The sequence below is a fragment of the Eptatretus burgeri genome, chromosome 10 (genome assembly GCF_056783735.1).
Source record: "Eptatretus burgeri isolate ZD-2024b chromosome 10, Ebu_testis_v1, whole genome shotgun sequence".
Lineage (NCBI taxonomy): Eukaryota > Metazoa > Chordata > Myxini > Myxiniformes > Myxinidae > Eptatretus > Eptatretus burgeri.
In genome coordinates, this window is record NC_140970.1 from 24221010 (window position 1) to 24240267 (window position 19258).

General features: G+C 46.3%; 1 long non-coding RNA gene across 1 annotated transcript in view; it reads right to left on the reverse strand.

The window, feature by feature from the left end:
- The window catches only part of LOC147018097 (uncharacterized), a 36431-nt gene extending 18034 nt beyond the window's left edge, over positions 1 to 18397 (reverse strand). Inside the window, exons 1-2 of the long non-coding RNA XR_015062281.1 lie at positions 18229 to 18397; positions 6485 to 6564 (exon numbers count right to left, since the gene is read on the reverse strand). This is a non-coding gene — a long non-coding RNA (uncharacterized LOC147018097). The remainder of the gene's footprint in view (positions 1 to 6484; positions 6565 to 18228) is intronic.
- Positions 18398 to 19258: the final 861 nt, after the last annotated feature.

A 19258-nucleotide genomic window follows, 5' to 3' on the forward strand; every position in this document is an offset into this window, starting at 1 on the left:
TGGCCCATAATAAAGGGTCTTCCTCCCATGTGACCTACAGCAGGGAATCGACAATGGCCCGGCCCGATAAATCAAACTCGGCCTATTTGGCCTCAAAGCAAAGTTCTTCAGCCTTTATGGACCATGATCAAGAATTAACACAACATGTGAGCAGGGGCAGATGGCATGGCAACATTGGCAAAGTTACAGGCAGGTGGCAAGGCATGGCTGACACATAAACAGGTGAGGCCTGCAGATGTGAGCGGGCAAATGGTACTGGGACAGCAGCAGATGTCAGTGTTGGTGACAGGAGTGTGCAGTGGCAGTGGGTAGCAGGGCCAACTTCAGCCCTACCATTCTCTAACCCAAGCTGCCCCACTAATCCCTTGATCTTATCTCAGCTCCTGCCCCTCTAAACCCTTTGAAACTAAGCTATCCCTCCCAGGCCCACTAATCCCATAAACGAAACTATCTCCTGGGAGGAAGATTAAGACATGTGCGGTGACTGTAAACAATGAGGCTACGTAGCCTCTCTTGGCTCACCGGCGGAGCAGCCCGATGGGGAGCATGCCTACCCTTACATGCACATGGCGCCTCAGGTCCACTCCATGGGTATCCAAGCCCACTAATCTGGATCAGCCCTCGGGGCCCCATGGGAAAAAGAAAGAAAGCGGAAGGCACCGAATCTAATCGTCAGCCAATTGTGAAGAAAAATAAATCCTAACACTTCAATTTAAATACAAAGTCTCTGCAGTAACCGATTCAAATCCTAAATGTCTCCCATTAACCTGCCTGCTTCTGTCTTCTACCAAATTAACCCTTGGGCCACATTGATTCCCCAACAAACCAGACTCAGCCTTCATGCCCAACACAAGTGCTGCAGAACCCCCACAAAGTTCACACGAGACCCATGGAGATTCCATGACCGCCAAGCCCACTTGGCTCAGGCACCCCACACCAGCCTCTTCACGCCGTGTGCTTCGCGATATGTGACAAGGGCCATATTTGTTCGAGTCCCCAGAACCATATGTAGCAAGCGTTTTTTTTTTTTTTTTTTTTTCTCCCCATTACCTTCAATTTCTATCCTCCCCATTACCTTCAATTTTGATCCTCCCCACTTTCCAAACATCCCCCATTCTCCCAACTAATCTCTTTATCTCAACAACAAAAAAAAAAAGCCAACAACAACAACACGCTCACCTTCTCCCGATTTTGCTTCTTCTTCTTCCTCTTAACTTCCTCCTCGTCTTCTTCCTCGATTTTTTTTTTTTTTACACTTCCATGACCTAATCTGTTGAACTCTCTCATACATTAATATTAACAAAAAAAAAAAAAAAATTTTATATATATATATATATATATATATATATATATATATATATATATATATATATATATATATATATATATATATATATATATATATATATATATATATATATACCCAACAACAACAACACGCTCACATTCTCCCGATTCTTCTTCCTCTTAACTTCCTCCTCGTCTTCTTCCTCGATTTTTTTTTTTTACACTTCCATGACCTAATCTGTTGAACTCTCTCATACATTATTTTTAACAACAAAAACGATCTTATAATGCTTCATCTTCCTCTCTCACACATGTGGTACTCTTTACTGTTTCACAATGCACTACTCTTCTGCTATTTTAACAGACTGCTCTCATTTCGACCTCTCCTTCATTCCTTGCCTAAAAAATCCAACGATTACAGCGCTTCTTCTCTCCATTCTCTGAATTCGCCTTCATTGCATCCATCAAGAATTGTGTTAAATCGCATCTCTGACCTAAAACTTTTAAAAACCACAGTTTGCCATGGATGCTCGCTTTCCATCAACCATTCTTTTTTCCAACTTCAGTGCCAACTCACCCCCCTCACACCTCACTCTCACTCTCAAAGCAACCATCCCACTCTTCTCCCTCCAAGCCTCCCTCTCACCTCTCTCAAAAATTCCCCTCACCTTTCTCCCACCTTTCATCCCCCTCACTCTTCCTTCTCAAACTTTCCCCCTCTCTCATCCACCAACCTGCCTCCCTGCACTGCCCTCTTACCTCCATCTCTTCACTCCACGTCCTCAAATCCTCAACTGCCTTCTTCCTTGTCTCTTGTCCCACCTCTCCCCCAGCACCACAGAGCCTTTTCTCCTCCTCATTCGGCCCCCTCCCCTCGTTATTCTGCAATACCCCACACTCCTTCAGCAACCCTCCTTACCTGCCCCCCTCGTCCCTTGTCCTACCCTCCCCCTCCCCCTCCACCTCCTGCACCCAAAGCCTCCTCCCCTACCTCTTCATTAACAGTGTGGACCTCAAATATCCGGGGCCTTCGCTCAAACCTTTCAGATCTTTCCATACAGGTTGCCACTGACAAACCAGACATTATCTGCCTAACAGAAACTTTCCTCTCCCAAGACGTGTCTGACTCCCAAGTATCTCTCCCTGGCTACTCCCTCTTACGGTATGACAGACCTGAGCCTCGTCCTGGTGGAGGTGTTGCTCTCTTCATCAAAGACTCTATTCCTCACTCTCCATGCACTGCTCTCACTCCCCCACACCCCCAGGAATACCTCTGGCTTCAGCTTCCCCTGCACTCCCACCTCATGTTTATATGTGTACTGTACCGTCCACCGAACAGTGATGACTCTATCTACACCTCACTATCCGAAAACATGGACCATCTCCTATCTTCTCATCCAAACTCTCTCTTCCTCTTATGTGGTGACTTCAATTGTCATCACGCCAGTTGGCTAGGTGTGGGTACCTCTCTCACCTGCCATGGCACCTCAGCAAAAGCTTTCTGCGACTCATTGGGACTGACTCAATCGGTCAACTTCCCGACCCGGATCTCAACCAATGGTACTCCATCTCTTCTGGATCTGGTTTTGACAAATTTCCCTGACAATATCTGCTGCTCTTCCTTCGCTCCAATTGGTTCTTCTGACCACGTCCTTGTCAAAGTGGACATCTCTCTGGCTGTTATCAGAGAACCACCTCACCGCCGTCGAGTCTGGCATTTCACTCAAGCCGACTGGCAGGGTCTCCGAGCAGCCATCAAACTTACAGACTGGTCTCCTATCACTACTTTCTCAAACATCAACTCATCCTGGGAATTCTTTCAAAGAAACTTGCTCTCCCTCATGCACAGATTTATCCCCTCTCGTGTTCAGTTGTCTTACCCTTCCTCCCGCCCTTGGTTTACTGAAGCTTGTGGCGAGGCAGTTGTCCTGAAACAACTTGCCTTTGCCTCATGGAAAGCAAACCCAACTGAGGGCAATCTCAGTTCTTTCCACAAAGCTCGGAACAAGTGTGTATCTACCCTCAGGAGAGCCAGAAAACAACATCTTTCTCATCTCAAGTCTGAACTCTCAAACCTCTCTCCCTCCTCAAAATCCTGGTGGCGTTTAATCAAATCTGTTTCTGGTGTATGTTCCCCCTCCATCCCCTCCCTTACCTCAAATGGCCGCACTGCTGATTCCAAACGTGATAAAGCTGAATGTCTAAACTCGGTGTTTGCAGCTAAATCTTGTGTCCTAAACCCATCACTATCTCTACCCACTTTACCCAGTCGCACCCAACTGTCCCTGGACTCTGTATCCTTTTCTCCTGACAAGGTGGAGAGCTTGCTTTCAAACCTCGAGTCAGATTCTGCAACCGGTCCAGACGGCATCAGCCCACGTGTCCTCAAAGCCTGCTCTTCTGCTCTTGCTCACCCTCTCTCTGTTCTATTCACCCTCTCATTTTCCCAAGGTCATCTGCCATCTGCTTGGAAATCTGCTAACATCACTGCCCTGCATAAAAAAGGTGCAAAAACAGATCCCTATAACTACAGACCAATCAGCCTTCTCCCAATCATCAGCAAGGTGATGGAATCCATCATCGCTTCAGATATGAAATCCTTCCTCTTCTCCAATGGCTTGATTTCCAATCATCAATTTGGTTTCAGACCAGGTCACTCTACCCTGGATATGCTGCTACTGCTCTCCCATCAATGGATGGAGGTCCTCAATGCCAGACAGGAAATCCGAGCTGTATCCCTGGACATATCACGTGCTTTTGACACAGTCTGGCACCCTGCACTACTCACCAAACTCTCTTCCCATGGTATTCAAGGCCATCTCCACTCATGGCTCGCAGACTTCCTCTCCTGTCGCAGTCAACGTGTGGCCCTAAATGGAGTTCTTTCATCCCCTCTTCCTGTGCAGGCTGGAGTTCCTCAAGGTAGGGTTCTGGGCCCTGTTCTTTTTCTGGTTTTCATCAATGATCTCTCGGACTCTTTGGAAAATCCTCTATTTCTCTTTGCCGACGACTCCACCCTCTGCCGTACCATCTGTCATCCCTCAGACCGGCAAGCAGCAGCTTCTTCGCTCACTGCAGATCTGGATAAAATCACAAACTGGTCCAACACGTGGAACATGTCTTTCAATCCAGACAAATCTCACACTCTCACTATGTCTCTTCGAAAGGACCGTTTACAAAACCCCCCCATCCACTTTCTCAACAATCCTCTGGAAGAAGTCTTTTCTTTCAAGCTTCTAGGTCTCACTATCTGCCATGACCTTTCCTGGGAAAGTCACATTTCCAACCTCGCCTCAAAAGCCAGTCGCCGACTGGGAATCCTCCATTGTGCTAAGTCCTTCCTCGGCCCTCTTGAGCTCCTGACCACTTACAAAGCTTTTGTCCGTAGCCTGATGGAGTACTGCTCTCCCCTCTGGGCTGGTGCTCCTGCCTCCCACCTTTCTCGGCTTCACGCTGTCGAAACCAGGGCATTTAAGATCATCGGCATCTCCCGCAATGAAGCTGAGTCTTTGGGCCTCTCACTCAATCACCGCAGGTTGGTCGGTGGTCTTTCTGTCTTCTACCGACTCCTCTCCAGCCTTGCCCCCCTGCTCTCTCTGCGATTTGTCCCCACCACATTTCCACAGGGCGCTCAAGGTCCGCCAACAACCCCCTTCTGGTAAAACTACCAAAATCACGAATCACTGCTCATCTTCACTCTTTCATTCCTCTTTTTTCCCGCCTTTGGAATAAACTTCCTCACTCTATTCTTTCCCATTCTTCCCTCCAGGCTTTCAAAACAGCTGTTCACCACCACCTCTTATCTTCCCCCATCCAAATCCTCGATCTTTTCTACCCCCGATAATCCACCCAAGCCCACTTCCTTCATTTCTCCTGCTTTCCTTCCTGAAAGTCCCTGAAATGTCCATCTTCTCTTCGCCATGTTCCCCGTCCCATCCCCATCCCTCTCCCTTCCACAGTTCACCTAATGTGTCTGTTCCCCACTGTTTTGTCCCTTCCACTCCCGCCCCTCTTGTCTCATGCCTCCTTGATGTGAGTTGTGTGTTTGCTCTCATACGAGCCTCGACCAAGGTATACAAAAAATAAAAATAAAAAAATAAAAAAGGGCCAAAGAGGGGAGGTGTGGTATCGCACAGCATTGACACCCTGCGAGCACAATCGGTCCCGGCGTCTGATCGAGTTATCTCGATGCCACACCCCTTTATCACCGAGGCTCACACGTCATCAGTAATGGGCTCAACCCCTCCCATCTCACTCAGCATTGGTCAACGGGTCTGGTCCTGGGGCAGAGCGACCCATGCATGACCTCTCATCCCTATATTCTGGAGCTGTGGCCTGGTCAGGATGATGGGGGTGGCTTTTCCCACCTGGAGTAAGAGCTGATGGCTTACTCAGACACTAAAAAGGACATTCAGGACTGAAAGCGTTGGGTATAGAAACATCAAATAAAGGGTCAAACGGATTGATAATTTTAGACACACACAATGAGGTGGGTGAATGTCATCTCGACAAAATAGATGTACAAATCTGATATCACATTTAATTACTTCTTTGCTTACCCAAACACTTAATAATTAAATAACAACACTATATTAGGCACTTATTAACCCCGAGGAGTCATTTCCACAACACCAACATTAAAATTTAAATTCCATGTATGAGAGTTGATCAGCATGTCTGTAGCTGATCAAAGTCACTGTGTAACAATGATTAAACTGCCTTATTATTGCATCATTCATACAATAATTCCATGGTTAAAGTGAAGAGGGTGCTTTGTGGTAGAGTTCCCTAGCCATATGTAACAAGAGCAAAAGAGCAGCTGAAACGATACTGTTACATGCTTGAGGATTGTGACCACACACAGGGTGCACGCAGATGACCATGCCCAAAAAGGCAGCAACCACACCCTGAGAGGAGCCAGTTGCAGCCCAAATTCTGAGCAGTTGAAGAAAACAGGCTGTTCCACCAAATACTAATAAAACAGGATTCATACCACAATGTTCGTAATGGAAAACTATTTCCAATTTACGCAGTTTCCCCAGATTACCTTAAACCTATCATTAATTCAGTTCATTTATAAAAAGTATCAGCAAATCTTTGAAACGGGGCAGCAGTTAGTATGTGGGTGCATTGACGATGTTTTATCAAGCTGCCTCCTGTTGGGGGGAGGGGGGGAGGATGCTAAACATCGCCTTACCATCCTGTTGGGTATGAATGTGAAAGATCGCCTTCCCCTCCTGTTGGGGTGAATGCTCATGCTAAGATCGAGTTCCCCTCCTGTTGGGGTGAATGACAGTCAATGTTTACTTAAAAAATGAACAGCATTTCATTGCACAACCTATTGTCATAACAGCACAAGTCAATGAAAGGTCAGTGTCTGTGCTACACAATGGTATCCTGGATTTGGGCCATTGTGATGCTCTCATTCCAATACACAATGTTTTCATAGGTGAGTGAGTGGCAATTGGGAGGAAAGAGATCCATGGAATAGCTGAACCAGTAGAGAAAAAAATGAGTCATTAAAATAATAAAAGAAGAAAGGAAAACATATTTTTGGAAGAGACCAGAAAAAATACAGAAGGGTTTTCCTTCATCCTTACTATAATTCACAGACCAGTGTGTGTGTGTGTGTGTGTGTGTGTGTGTGTGTGTGTGTGTGTGTGTGTGTGTGTGTGTGTGTGTGTGTGTGTGTGTGTGTGTGTGTGTGTGTGTGTGTGTGTGTGTGTGTGTGTGTGTGTGTGTGTGTGTGTGTGAAGTGCTATTCCTCCTACAGTTCTGGGCCGATTACATCCAGAGTTGCTACATAGGATCAGCATGACCACAATTCGTGCTGGTGGTCTTTGAAGAGGAGCATGGAGGGGGGGGGCACACATTTTCAATGTAAACGTGTATCATGTGGTGCCGCTCCAGGCAGGAGAGGGTATTACAAGTCCCCACCTTCTCCAGAACAATATTCCTGACCCCACGTTTTCCAGTGCAGTGAGGTATTTAGAATTATGCTGTGATAGATATTTTGGAGTGGAATTTTGAATTACACATTTGAATAAGGATAATAACATAACCCTCCCTAGCTGCTCCTGCAGAAAGCAGGTGCTTCTATGTATAATATAGTGGATGTAATCCACACGAGAGCAAAGTCAGTGGTGCGCCACCGCAAATTCCCCTGCTTCCCATTTAAAGCAAAGTTAAAAGATTGCAACAGTTCCACCAGGAATGACCCAATATCAATTTTTTAGTTTGAAAATATCTTCTGTTGCACCCCTGTGACCCCAAGTACCCACTTCCTGGGGCATTAGCCAAAGGTTAAATCCAAAAAATTGTAACATTTGTGGGGAGGGGGTTAGATATCACGAGAGAGCAGATAGGATTGTATAGAGTAGCATGGTCCGTGTTTGGGTAGTTAGCCGATATCGATGTAGTAAGTAGGGACATGTCAGCTTAAGGAATGTCTTGTTTGTATGTGCACCACGCAGGGAGTGGTGCATAGTAATAATTAGTAAGGGATTATCGTGAAGGAAATTGTGTGTACTAGCAGATTACCCACACTAAGGGCGATCTTGTTCCAAGCATGCAACATGTTCTTCTGATGCAGACCTTTATTTAGGTGGTGCAAGGGCAAGTAACAGGTCTGCAGATGAAAAAAAAAAACGGCAATACCCCTGGGCGCTCACTTGGTAGTGTCTGGATAAGATAACCAGGGAACCACTGGTAGGCATGGATGACCCACAAACTATGTAATGGAGAAGAAAGTAAATACCTATGGATTTTTTTTAATGCCCTGAACAAACCTTGGTATATCACAGGTGATAAAGCTCGTGGTCAAGTTTCATAGAAATTGTGTGTGTGGTTTCGGAGAAGAAAACAAATACATATTTTGGGGGGAATCCCCTCCGTAAAACCCCTTGGACCCATTTTTTTAATGTCGTGAACAAACATTGGTACATCACGGGTGATGAAAGTGGTGGTCAGGTTTCATCAGAATTGCGTGTGTAGTTTCTGAGAAGAAAGCAAATGCATATTTTGAGGAGCAACCCCCCTTACATCTCCTTGGAGCCTGATTTTTGTAATGTCATGAGCAAATTTTTGTACATCACGGGTGATGAAGGTTGTGGTCAAGTTTCATAGAAATGGTTTGTGTAGTTTCGGAAAAGAAAGCAAATACATATTTTGGGGGACAACCGAAAGCAAATACCTCTTTGGGGGGGGCAACCTCCCATAAACTCCATCCATCGACCCCCTAAGAGCCTGATTTTTTTTTAATGTCATGAACAAACTTTGGTACATCGTGGGTGATGAAGGTTGTGGTCAAGTTTCATCTGAACTGCTGATGTATTTTCTGAGAAGAAAGCAAATACCTATTTCGGGGGGCAACACCCGTAGACCCCCTTCGGACCGGATTTTTTAAAATGCCACGAACAAACTTTGGAACATATACGATGATGAACATTCTGGTAGAGTTTCATTAAAATAATTTGTGTAGTTTCAGAGAAGAAGTTGCAAGTATTTGTGGACAGATGGACGGACAACGTGCCATTCCAAGCTCCCTGGAACGATGTTCCGGGGAGCAAATAAATAACCTGGGTTACATGCATGAAGCGAAAGCATACTTACTGCTTATAATTCAAAACACCTCACTATACTGGAAAACATGGGGAGAGGAATACTGTACTGTAAATGGTGGAGACTTGTAATACCTGGAGGCAGCACTACATGACACACATTTATAGAGAAAATTTGTTCCGGAAGAATTTGGAAAAGGCGGAGTTCGGGAAGGAGCCACGCGGCGGTCCTCTACCAATCGGCATGCAACGAGTGGGGTGACCGTCGCTCAGCCAATCGGACTTCCCCGACTCTGTGAAGGGCGGTCCAAGTGATGTCACCACGCCACCTGGCCCATCGAGGGGTTTGCCGCCCATTTTGGCCAGTGAGAGGGATGGCGAGGATTTTTGCGCACCAAAACTGGCCAGTGACAGGGCGACAAGGGAGTCTGCGCAGAAGGCCATCCGGTGTGGAGAAGCGGGGAGGGTGGGGACACCCCCCCCCACTTCTGCGGGGGAACGAAATAAAAGCGCAGACGGCTGAATCAAAACCAGGAGAGATTTCTTCACCGCCCTCGTCACAGTCAGCCCTGATCCTCGTCCTCATCCACCGCCTCCTCCTCCTCCGGATGATCACGAGCCTGGGCGACGATCTCGATTCACCTCAGTTGGGTTCAGCTGCGCTGGTCCGTCCCACGGTGACTGGAGCTCCGGGAAGAAGGGGACGCCCAGCCGTGCGCTCGCGGCCAGGTAGCTACCACTGATCACTGATCAGCTACCACTGATCACTGATCAGCTACCACTGATCACTGATCAGCTACCACTGATCTGCAGCCCGACTGTCCTCCGGGCTGGAGATCCAAATAAAGACCATTGGGGTCCACTTCTGTCTGTGGGTGTCTGTGTCTGTGTGTGGGCCCCGTCTTTAAATCGTAAAACTGTTAAGTGCTTGTGCTGTATATATTTGCATTGCCTTGCTTTATTCGGTTTAAATCTGCTCTTCTGTGTTCCCTAGTTCCCCATTATTGTAGAAATAAACGCCGATTGTTAAACGTTTCAGTTCGTTTGCGTCCCTTCTTTCATTGACTGAGCGTGTCGCATGCTGGGGAAAATTGGCAGGGCCACTACGGCGATTAAACCGCTCAGAATGGCACACAGAGTGAGCGCACAAAGCAGCTCGTTTCCATACGAGTTCCGTTGAGGGTGTGAAGACTCGGTAGATCGCCACATGGTCTCTAGGTATTTTGAAGATATGGCAAATAACCCTGTACCACGTGGTGGAAATATTGACCCTTCACGGTCCAAAACAAGGACCCGTCGACTCTGGACTTATCCGGGGCGACGATCTGAATTCCTGGCGATCGGTCGAGCCGACTTGCGGCTCCATCCAGCGGTTGGACCGCGGCCGACGTACCGGCCTCGCAACAGTATTGCACTGTACATCTGGACACAAGAAATTTTAAAAGTGAACATTCACCATTGAGAGATGGAGCCAAAAACGACAAACAGCATGATGTCTCAAAAGGTTGTGGATAAGTTATGACAAAATTAGGTGTACGAGTTGGTTTGGCGACGAGGTCTGGTCAGATCAGGTATGGGAGCATGCGCCAGAGCAGCGTGTCGCTGTGTCCACTTTCCGCCAGTACTCCAGGGGCCTCCGTCTGGCCATCCCCCAGGCAGATTCCTGGCCAATGACCATCTCCTTGTGATGCTAATCAACCTGCTGCAACCACGAGGCACGTGGTCAACCAGTTTGGCCTCCTCCACTCACGAGGCTCCCTCGCTGAGAGAATCTGATGAGCAGCATCAGTGTCAGGAAAACGTGCCACATGTCCATACAGTCGCAGCTGACGCTCACAGACGATGCATGTCACAAATCTCATTTGAGTCTCTCTCAAGAACCACTTGTTCGACACAAAGTCCAACCAGTGAAAGCCAAGGATTTTCCGAAGAGAGAGACTGGAAGCACCAACGACCTAAAGACTCGGACTTTCGTCCTGCACAGACACCGACAGCACCACGTCCCATGATCCAGTGAGTCCGTAACTCCCCAGGCCCGACTCAGATGTCTCTTGACCACGAGCTCACAGCCAGCAGAGACAGTATCACTACCAAGGAAAGTTAATCTCTTCGTGACCTCAACATCCCCACCACAAACTGGTACAGACAAGATATCAGCATCCAATATATCATTGAAAGCCTGGATCTTAATTTTGACCCAGAAACCCGTTATCCCAACAGCTCAGACTCCTCATTCAACACCTCGAAGGCCCCCAAAAGGATATACAGAGTCTCTGCAAGGATGACTGCATCATCTGTGAAATCAAGGTCAGAGATGTTGACATTCCCAAACAATGCGCCACAGCTTGATCTCTCCGACATCCTCTCCAGAATCCAGTCCATACAAGTGCTGAAAAGTGTGGGGGCCAGCACACCCTCCTGACGAACCCCAGTAACAACTGGAAATAAGTCGGAGATGATATCACCACATCTCAGCACTCTCAGGACAAGAATATAGTTCAGACATCAGATTAATCAGTTTTGGTGGCACCCCACGAAGACCAAGAATCCTACAGAAGGCATCCCGATTCACTGAAAAGAACGCTTTGCAGAGATCAACATAGGCTGCAAGCAGTCCCTGCCGAAACTCTCGTCTGCATTCAGTGAGGACCCGAAGAGCATGGGTACGGTCAATCGTTGACCCCTTTGGTGTGAAGCCTGACTGTTCTGGGCACTGGTGCTCAAGCAGATGGTGGCGAACCCTATCAAGAATTATCTGAGCAAAGACCTTGCTCAGCACTGAGAGCAGCGTCACCCCTCGGTAATTGTTGCAGTGCTGGTGATTACCCTTCCCTTTCCAGAGAGGGAAAATAAGGCCCCTCTTCCAGTCAGTTGGGATAATGCCTGTGTTCCAGCCAAAGCACGGAACTGCATGCAACGACATGAGTACAGCATTTCCACCAGCCTTGAAAAGTTCAGCATGGATGCCACAGATCCTAGGAGCTTTAGTCCATTTCAACCGGTTCACTGCAGCCTGTGTTTCCACAAACAAAGGTGGATCACAGTTGATTGGAGGTTCAGCAAGAGGGATAGTAACACCCCTGACATCCAACCCAACAGCTGGTGGATCAGCCTGGAACAGCCGCTCAAAGTAACTGGCCAAGCGGGCCTTCACTTCGGACTCCTCTGTCAAGAGCCCACCACCCTCCGCTCAAACTGCAATTCACCGAGGGACAGACTTGGAGGAACACAATGCGCGAATTCACCTGTCAGCAGGACAAGAACCACTTGCCCACAGTGATGCTCTACCCCCTCACAGATTCCTCGCATATTGGCCTCCTTGTGCACCCTCAGCACACGTGCAGTTTTACACCACAACTCGCTGAACAGCTCAGCTCTGCCATCAAGCCTGGCCCTGCAACTCTGGTCAGTGGTATCCAATATCCCCAGAGAGACAAAATTATTCTTCGCCCTACGGTGAGTTCCAAGAAATCCACGGGCAACATCAAGGATGGTGGTCTTGAATGCACTCCACAACTATTCAGGATTCCCAAAAGCACCCATAACCCCCAAATCCCCACTTAGCCTGTTTGCAAACTCCTCAGCTACCCTCTCATCCTTGAGCTTGCTAACATGCAGCCTTGGCTGGGACGGTACCATTCTCCCCCATTTAACCTGCAACTTCAGAGTTGCTACAACATTCCTGTCGTCGGTATTGAGGAAATGAGCACTCCGGTAGACCCTGCAGTTCTGGATCATCCGCCAGCAACCATCAACGAGCACATGATCAATCTCCTTTGCCACTCCACCAGCGTTGGAATCCCAACTTCAGCGATGAGCCTGTGGGCACTGAAACCATGAACCAGCCACCCTTAGTCCATGACTTCTTGCAAAGTCAATGAACTTATTGCAGACTTATGGTTCACATTCCCAGACCTATGGGGACCAACACGTCTCATAAACATCCCAATCAGTTCCAGTCGATGCATTGAAATCCCCCAAGACAAGAAGAGTATCTCGCCTGGGGTACTGATAAACCACAGATTCGAGCATAGCATAGAATGCGTCCTTCACGGTGAGATCACTTGCCTCAGTCGGAACATATTCAGAGCGGAGGGAAGCGACACCCAAGGAGTGATTAATCTTTCATCTCATAATGCGCTCGTTGACCGGTGTTACCTCAATTATCATTAGAGTCAGCTTATTGGACATAGCGACAGCAACTCCTTGGGCATGGTAACCATCAGAGCGACCAGACCAATCGTAGGTGTAACCACCCGTCACCATCTCGCCACTATCCAGTCTCCGAACCTCAGAGAGTGCTGCGATACTGATGTTCAAATATTTGAGCTCAGATGATCAGAGACAGGTAATCATCCTCTCTTAGGGATAGGACATTCCAGGCACCCACCCGAAGGGAACGCCTTAGGTTAACCCAAGGAGACTGCAGTCTGGTCGATGACACCTCAGCACCACCCCCACACACAGTCCTGTAATCCAACCTGGGAAGGTTACCCCGTATTTTTCCTTCGATCATCAAAGAATGGGGGTCCCGAAGTCTTTGCCCAAATCCTATCATCCAGTGAGCTGTCCTACGAAGGGCAGCTGCACACGAGGTACTCCCTTGGAGTGGGTTTTCCATTTTCTTTGCGTTTTCAGTGTGCTTTGCGGAGTGAAGGGTTTTGCCGTGGCTGGAGCGCAAACCCTGTCACCAACCTCCTAAAAAAAGTAACCCAACTGCAGGAGGACGTCCACAGACACGGTTGAGCACTAGAAATGGATGGCTGTTGGCTCATAAGGAGCTCCTCCACCCTTTGACAGGTTTTGTTTTTAATCCAGCTGGGTGTCCATATCCATAAACCATCCTCACCAGAAAACCTGGTGGGGGAGACGGTTTAGTTGCTGACAACCTGGCCATGAAACAGGTTAGTACAGGTTTACATAGTACCTGTAGGAAGTCACAGTTCTAATCTGGCTTGGCCTGACAAGCAGGTGACAAGAACAAGCCGATTTGATTTTGGTTAAGGTCCGGATTCAGATCCGGCCTATCAGTGGCACACAAAATGTAAACTGTTCAGCCTGCCAGAGATATGCATTCTCCCGAGTGTTGTTCTCATTACTACAATAATTACAGAGAAGTGCTACCTCAAAATACCACTAAACTGCACATTTACCACGGTCTCGCTCGATGATTTACTACTTTATGCCTTCCCTGTTGTTATTGCCGAGTCTTTCTTGGACGTCATGCCGATTGTTGTGAACGTCAGGTGTTTCACGACTGATGCTATCCCCAATTTCCACGTCAACGTACCTACCAACCCTACCGATTCGCGCGGTAGCCTACCGATTTTCTATAGCTCCCAACGCATACCGATTTTATTCGTCAAACATACCGCATTTGGAAATTGTTTTGGGGAAAAAAAATAGTTGTGTTTTTTCAGTTTTGCGTTCGTTTTTCACTGCCAAGATCGTATTACACGCGGCTGCTTCTACATTCTACAAAACTCATGCCTGACCTTGAGTTCTTATCTCGTCAGCGATTGGTTATTGCTTCCAAATTAAGCATGACCAATCAAATGGGACGACAGGAAACAGCGGGCATTCATTTCAAGACAGCGCGCCATTTTCCATTCATGATCAAAGACTGCAGTTAACAGAGAGTACTCATCGCTTCAGTGCACGACAACAATGCAAACACCAGAAAATAAAAAACCACCCCCACGCTGGATCAACAAGTTTAAGCCAAGTTGGACAGCAGAGTTCAAGTGTATCAAGGCTTCACGTAAGGGAGACGGACATGCCTTCTGTGATATGTGTCGATCAGACTTCTCCATCAGTCATGGGGGATACGACTTGAGTCGCCACATCAGCACGGGGAAACACATGAGCAACTCCCGCACGGTGGCAACCACAACAAAAAGTCTTCCAGCCAGTGCAAGAGATGCCGATGTCAATCAACGCCGAGGTTTTAGTTCAAGGACTGTTGATGAAGCACAATTTGCCTCTGGCCCTAAATGACCATTTCTCCAAGCTGGTCCCACGGATGTTCCCCGACAGCGAGATCGCGCGTCAGTACGCATGTGGTCATACCAAGACGACTCATATTATGTGCACCATCGCGGGTCAGTCAGTTGATCGCATCAAGCAAAATGTCAGCCGGAACGATCTGATGTATCCCTAGCAACGGATGGAAGCAGTAATGATGACAAGTTTTTCCCAGACTTGATCACCCATGAAGATCAGATAACGGGCCGAATCACAACATCATTTCTCGACATGCCAGTAGTCAATTCCGCGACTGGTGAGAATATTGCCACGGCATTAAAGGACTCTCTACGAAAGTGTGACTTAAGCCTGAAACAATGTATTGCTTTCTCGTCGGACAATGCCTCAGTAATGACTGGTCGACATCGTGGCGTCATGGGGTACCTCCAAAAAGACACAAACACAGACATCCACCTGATGGGCTGTCGGTGTCACTTAAGCGCCCTGGCAGCCAAGGCTCTGAAGGGTTTTGATCCTGAGGACTTTGTCATAGATTTGTACTAGCACTTTGACAAGAGATATGTATTGACATTACGATAATCATATATATATATATATATATATATATATATATATATATATATATATATATATATATATATATATATATATATATATATATATATATATATATATATATATGTGTGTTGTTCGTCTCTCGGCTGCTCCCGTTAGGGGTCGCCACAGCGGATCATCAGTTATGATCCGCATACTGATTTAGCATAGGTTTTACGCCGGATGTCCTTCCTAATGCAACCCTGGTCGCCTCTTATGACACAGGGATAGGGATTGGGCTTCACCATGATTCCGGGCTGCCCTACACCCTCTCATAGCGTGGCCCAGCGCAGAGCTCCCGTCCTCAAGCGATCCTCCAACCCAAGCCTCCGAGTAGCTGGATTACAGACGCACGCCACTACGCCCGGTATATATATATATATATATATATTTTTTAATTTTTTATTTATTAAATTCCGATTATTACTGGTAATAAATTATTACTAGTAGTATCTTGTTTTATATTGTTTTTTCAGGTAATGAAAATATAAAATTGATGATTAAACTTTGTTGTGAATAAATGAAATTAAAAATTTGTTTTTGTTTGTGACATGTTATAATGTGTGCTCAGTATCAAATGAATTTGTCTGTTTTTCGGTGCAAAAAGAAAACATCTGCTCCGAGACATGCTAGTATTCTGTGATCAGAGGAGCACGTTGGGACGCGGCAAGGAAGGTCACGCCAAGTCAAGCGTATACGAGGACAGCCATGGCGTCAGAAACACTGTGTGGTTTGTTGGCAGGGAAGATTAACATCTTCAAGCCGGATGGAGTCAGCTGCTTCTCGTGGAAGCCAGATGCCGACCTTCTTAAGAAGGCCAAATATGCCACCTCTGGCCCTAAATGCCCCAATTACCAGGCTCTGAAGAGCTAAATGTGCATCTTAACTGTTCAAACCTGAAAACTGTAAATATGTGTGAAACTGTAAATATGTTATGAAATCAGAATGGCCAGTCATTTCATTCATAAAGATGTATCAGTGAGTTTATGTAAACTCTTGTGTACATGTATAGGCACATACATGTGGAGCTTGGACAGTGAGTAATTTATGGAAACGTGACTGATGATCATGATGTCTTAGAAAAATAAAGATTGGTGAGTAGATCAACCATGTTAAGTTTTCTCTTTTTCACTCTAAACATATGTTGATATATTTCAGCTAACTGTGGTCTCAAAATGCAGGAGATTGCACCATTTTTCTTCATTTTTCTAAAAAATTTCCGGGGGGGGGGGCATGCCCCTGGACTGCGTCGCACGCCAGCCTACTGCTTTTCCTTCAAAAAGGGTTGGCAGGTATGCATCAGGTTCATATATGTACGGTCTTACAGGACCTTCTACATCATCGATTTTGACTCTCGTCGTAATCTGAGGATTCTTGATCAGAAAAATCTTCGTCAAATTCATTTTCTGAGGACTATGAAGCGAGTTGGGAGGCGATTTATCCATTGCGTGCTGAGACAACCTTTCCTTCAATTACGTCACGGAGATGACGTCATGATCATCACGGTTTTCTGTAATTGTTCGGAGAGGTACTCTCCAGGTTGGATTTTTTTTTTTACACCTCAAAATATTATTCGACTTAAAAACCACGTCGAGTTCTTTGTTTATTACTTAAAAAATCTATATCATCACATTAAGAAAATGTGATGGTTTTCTGAATGATAATACAGTATACTGTATTATTATATATAGACCTTCCGACCTCAGAACGAAACTGAACGATAAATGTTCTCACTTGTCAGGTTGCAGCCTAATGGAGTTTTACTGGCTTTCCCATCACTAGTACGTGCCCGTAAAAAAAAAAGTAAAATAAATAAATAAATAAATATTCAAACCTCGAGCAACAACAACCACCACACAGGCCGTTTCTTCGCTCTCGCGTGCCCGCAGTGCGTGGCCCGGAAGTTCGCATTTTATTCGCAATTTAGTTTTAATGCCCAAATATTCAATTAGCGCCAACGTATTTTGCCTTTTCGCAATGTCATCCCAAGGAAAAACAAAAAGAGAAGAGATGAGAGAAAAAAAAATTACTTCCTGGTTCGGAGCATACCAGCTCACTCTGATGTTACCGAAATTTATGCACCGTCTAATATGAAAACGATCATAACTTGGGGCATAGTGTTTATCTATAAATGCGCATAAGAAATCGAGAAATTATTAGAATACACGAAGTCATCACTCTCCGGAAGTTCGTACGTTGTAACCCGTAATGGCGAACGCGGCTGAGCTTCCCTTCCCCATCGGCCACGCCCACGCAACAACGTGTCTTGTCATTGGTTTGGTAAATAAATGGCCATAACTTGGGAAGCACTTGTCCGATTAATATCAAACCTTGAAAAGGCACATCCTCAGGTCCCCAGCAATATACCTGGCAAGTTTCAATTAGATCGGATGAGCGGTTGTCGAGAAACAGCGGTCACACACACACACTGCTGGAATTATAGGTAGATGAGAGAATATCTGAAACTTACCACAGCCAGTGTTGTCGAACGTATATTCACATTTCTTACCCTTGGCATAGGCTATGGACTTACCGATCATTCCTTGGAAATGTAAATCCCTGATCAACAAACAAAAAGTCCGAAGAGGACAAAATAGGCAAAATAATCACCTCACCTTAGGATCCTCAGATGAAAAAAAAAAAAAAAAAAAAAAAAAAGAACGTAAGGACGGTCAACAAAACATCGAATTAAAGACAGCTAGAGACTATTCGCAAATTATTTATGCCGCTTTTCCTCACATTTTCGACTTTAATGAGATTGTAATTATTATAATACGAAAACTGACCACTGCGTCTCTCTCACCTTTTGAACCAGACGTCGTGGTAAACCTTCTTGCGGCCGCGTAATGATATCGATATTAAAAAAAAACCCCCTTCAGCAACAACTACAAGTTGGCATTAAAGAAACAAATCTCTCACACAATTGTACAACGCACGACAATTCGACATTTTTCTTCGATTAAAGTTTGCCCGTTTTGTTTGACACTTGACCAACGGGCAGCAGCTATAATAATCGATCTGACCGCACTATTTGTCTCAGCGCGGATTGACACAATGACACGTGCAAAGCGTTACTGACGTCTGTGGCGGGGGAGAGGCGCGAGCGCTGGTTGTCGTTACCTCGTCTTGAGAGCCGCCTCTTCAGGCGAGGTGGGCGGGATTGCCCCCAGGCGATGGAAGCAGAGCCAGGTGCACATGTGCTTCACAGCTGCAGGCCGAGCATGTCATCCCGTATGGTTCACTTTACCGCCTGGATGATGAAAATCTACACATAGGCTCCAATTGCTGTACGTTTAAAAAGAATGGCCCGTTTCCAATAATGTGGCCTAATTTCCCGATTCAGCATCATCTATTACCCCGCGAGCAGTACAAAGTGGGTCAAAGCATTTACTTGATTCACCGTCTTGTCTTCTTTCTGTGATCGAGCAACTACGAAGCCTAGTGGTGGCTTAATAGTTAAAGTTGCTGGCTTAAGATCTCAAGTTTGAGCCCTTGTCGTTCCGTTAAATAACACCAGGTGGGTTGGCTCAGACTGTCAGCCCTCTGAGGTCAACAAAAATGAGTACCATCTTACTGGAGACGAGGGGCACTGCATCAGCGGCACAGCCACAGCATTTTCAACACGGCATAACACATGGATCGGAACACGAACCTTCGTGTTAGCAGCGCTCTGGCTCCGAATTCGGTAAATTGTACGGAGTCTCGTACTGAGCACGTGCATGCGCACAGAACGGTAAAGAAATTGCTTCAGTCTGTTGGGCAGTCTGACCAGTCCAACAAAATTGAAAGTCATTCCAAACAGGAAATTTAGTGTTTTGAGTGACGTCATAAAG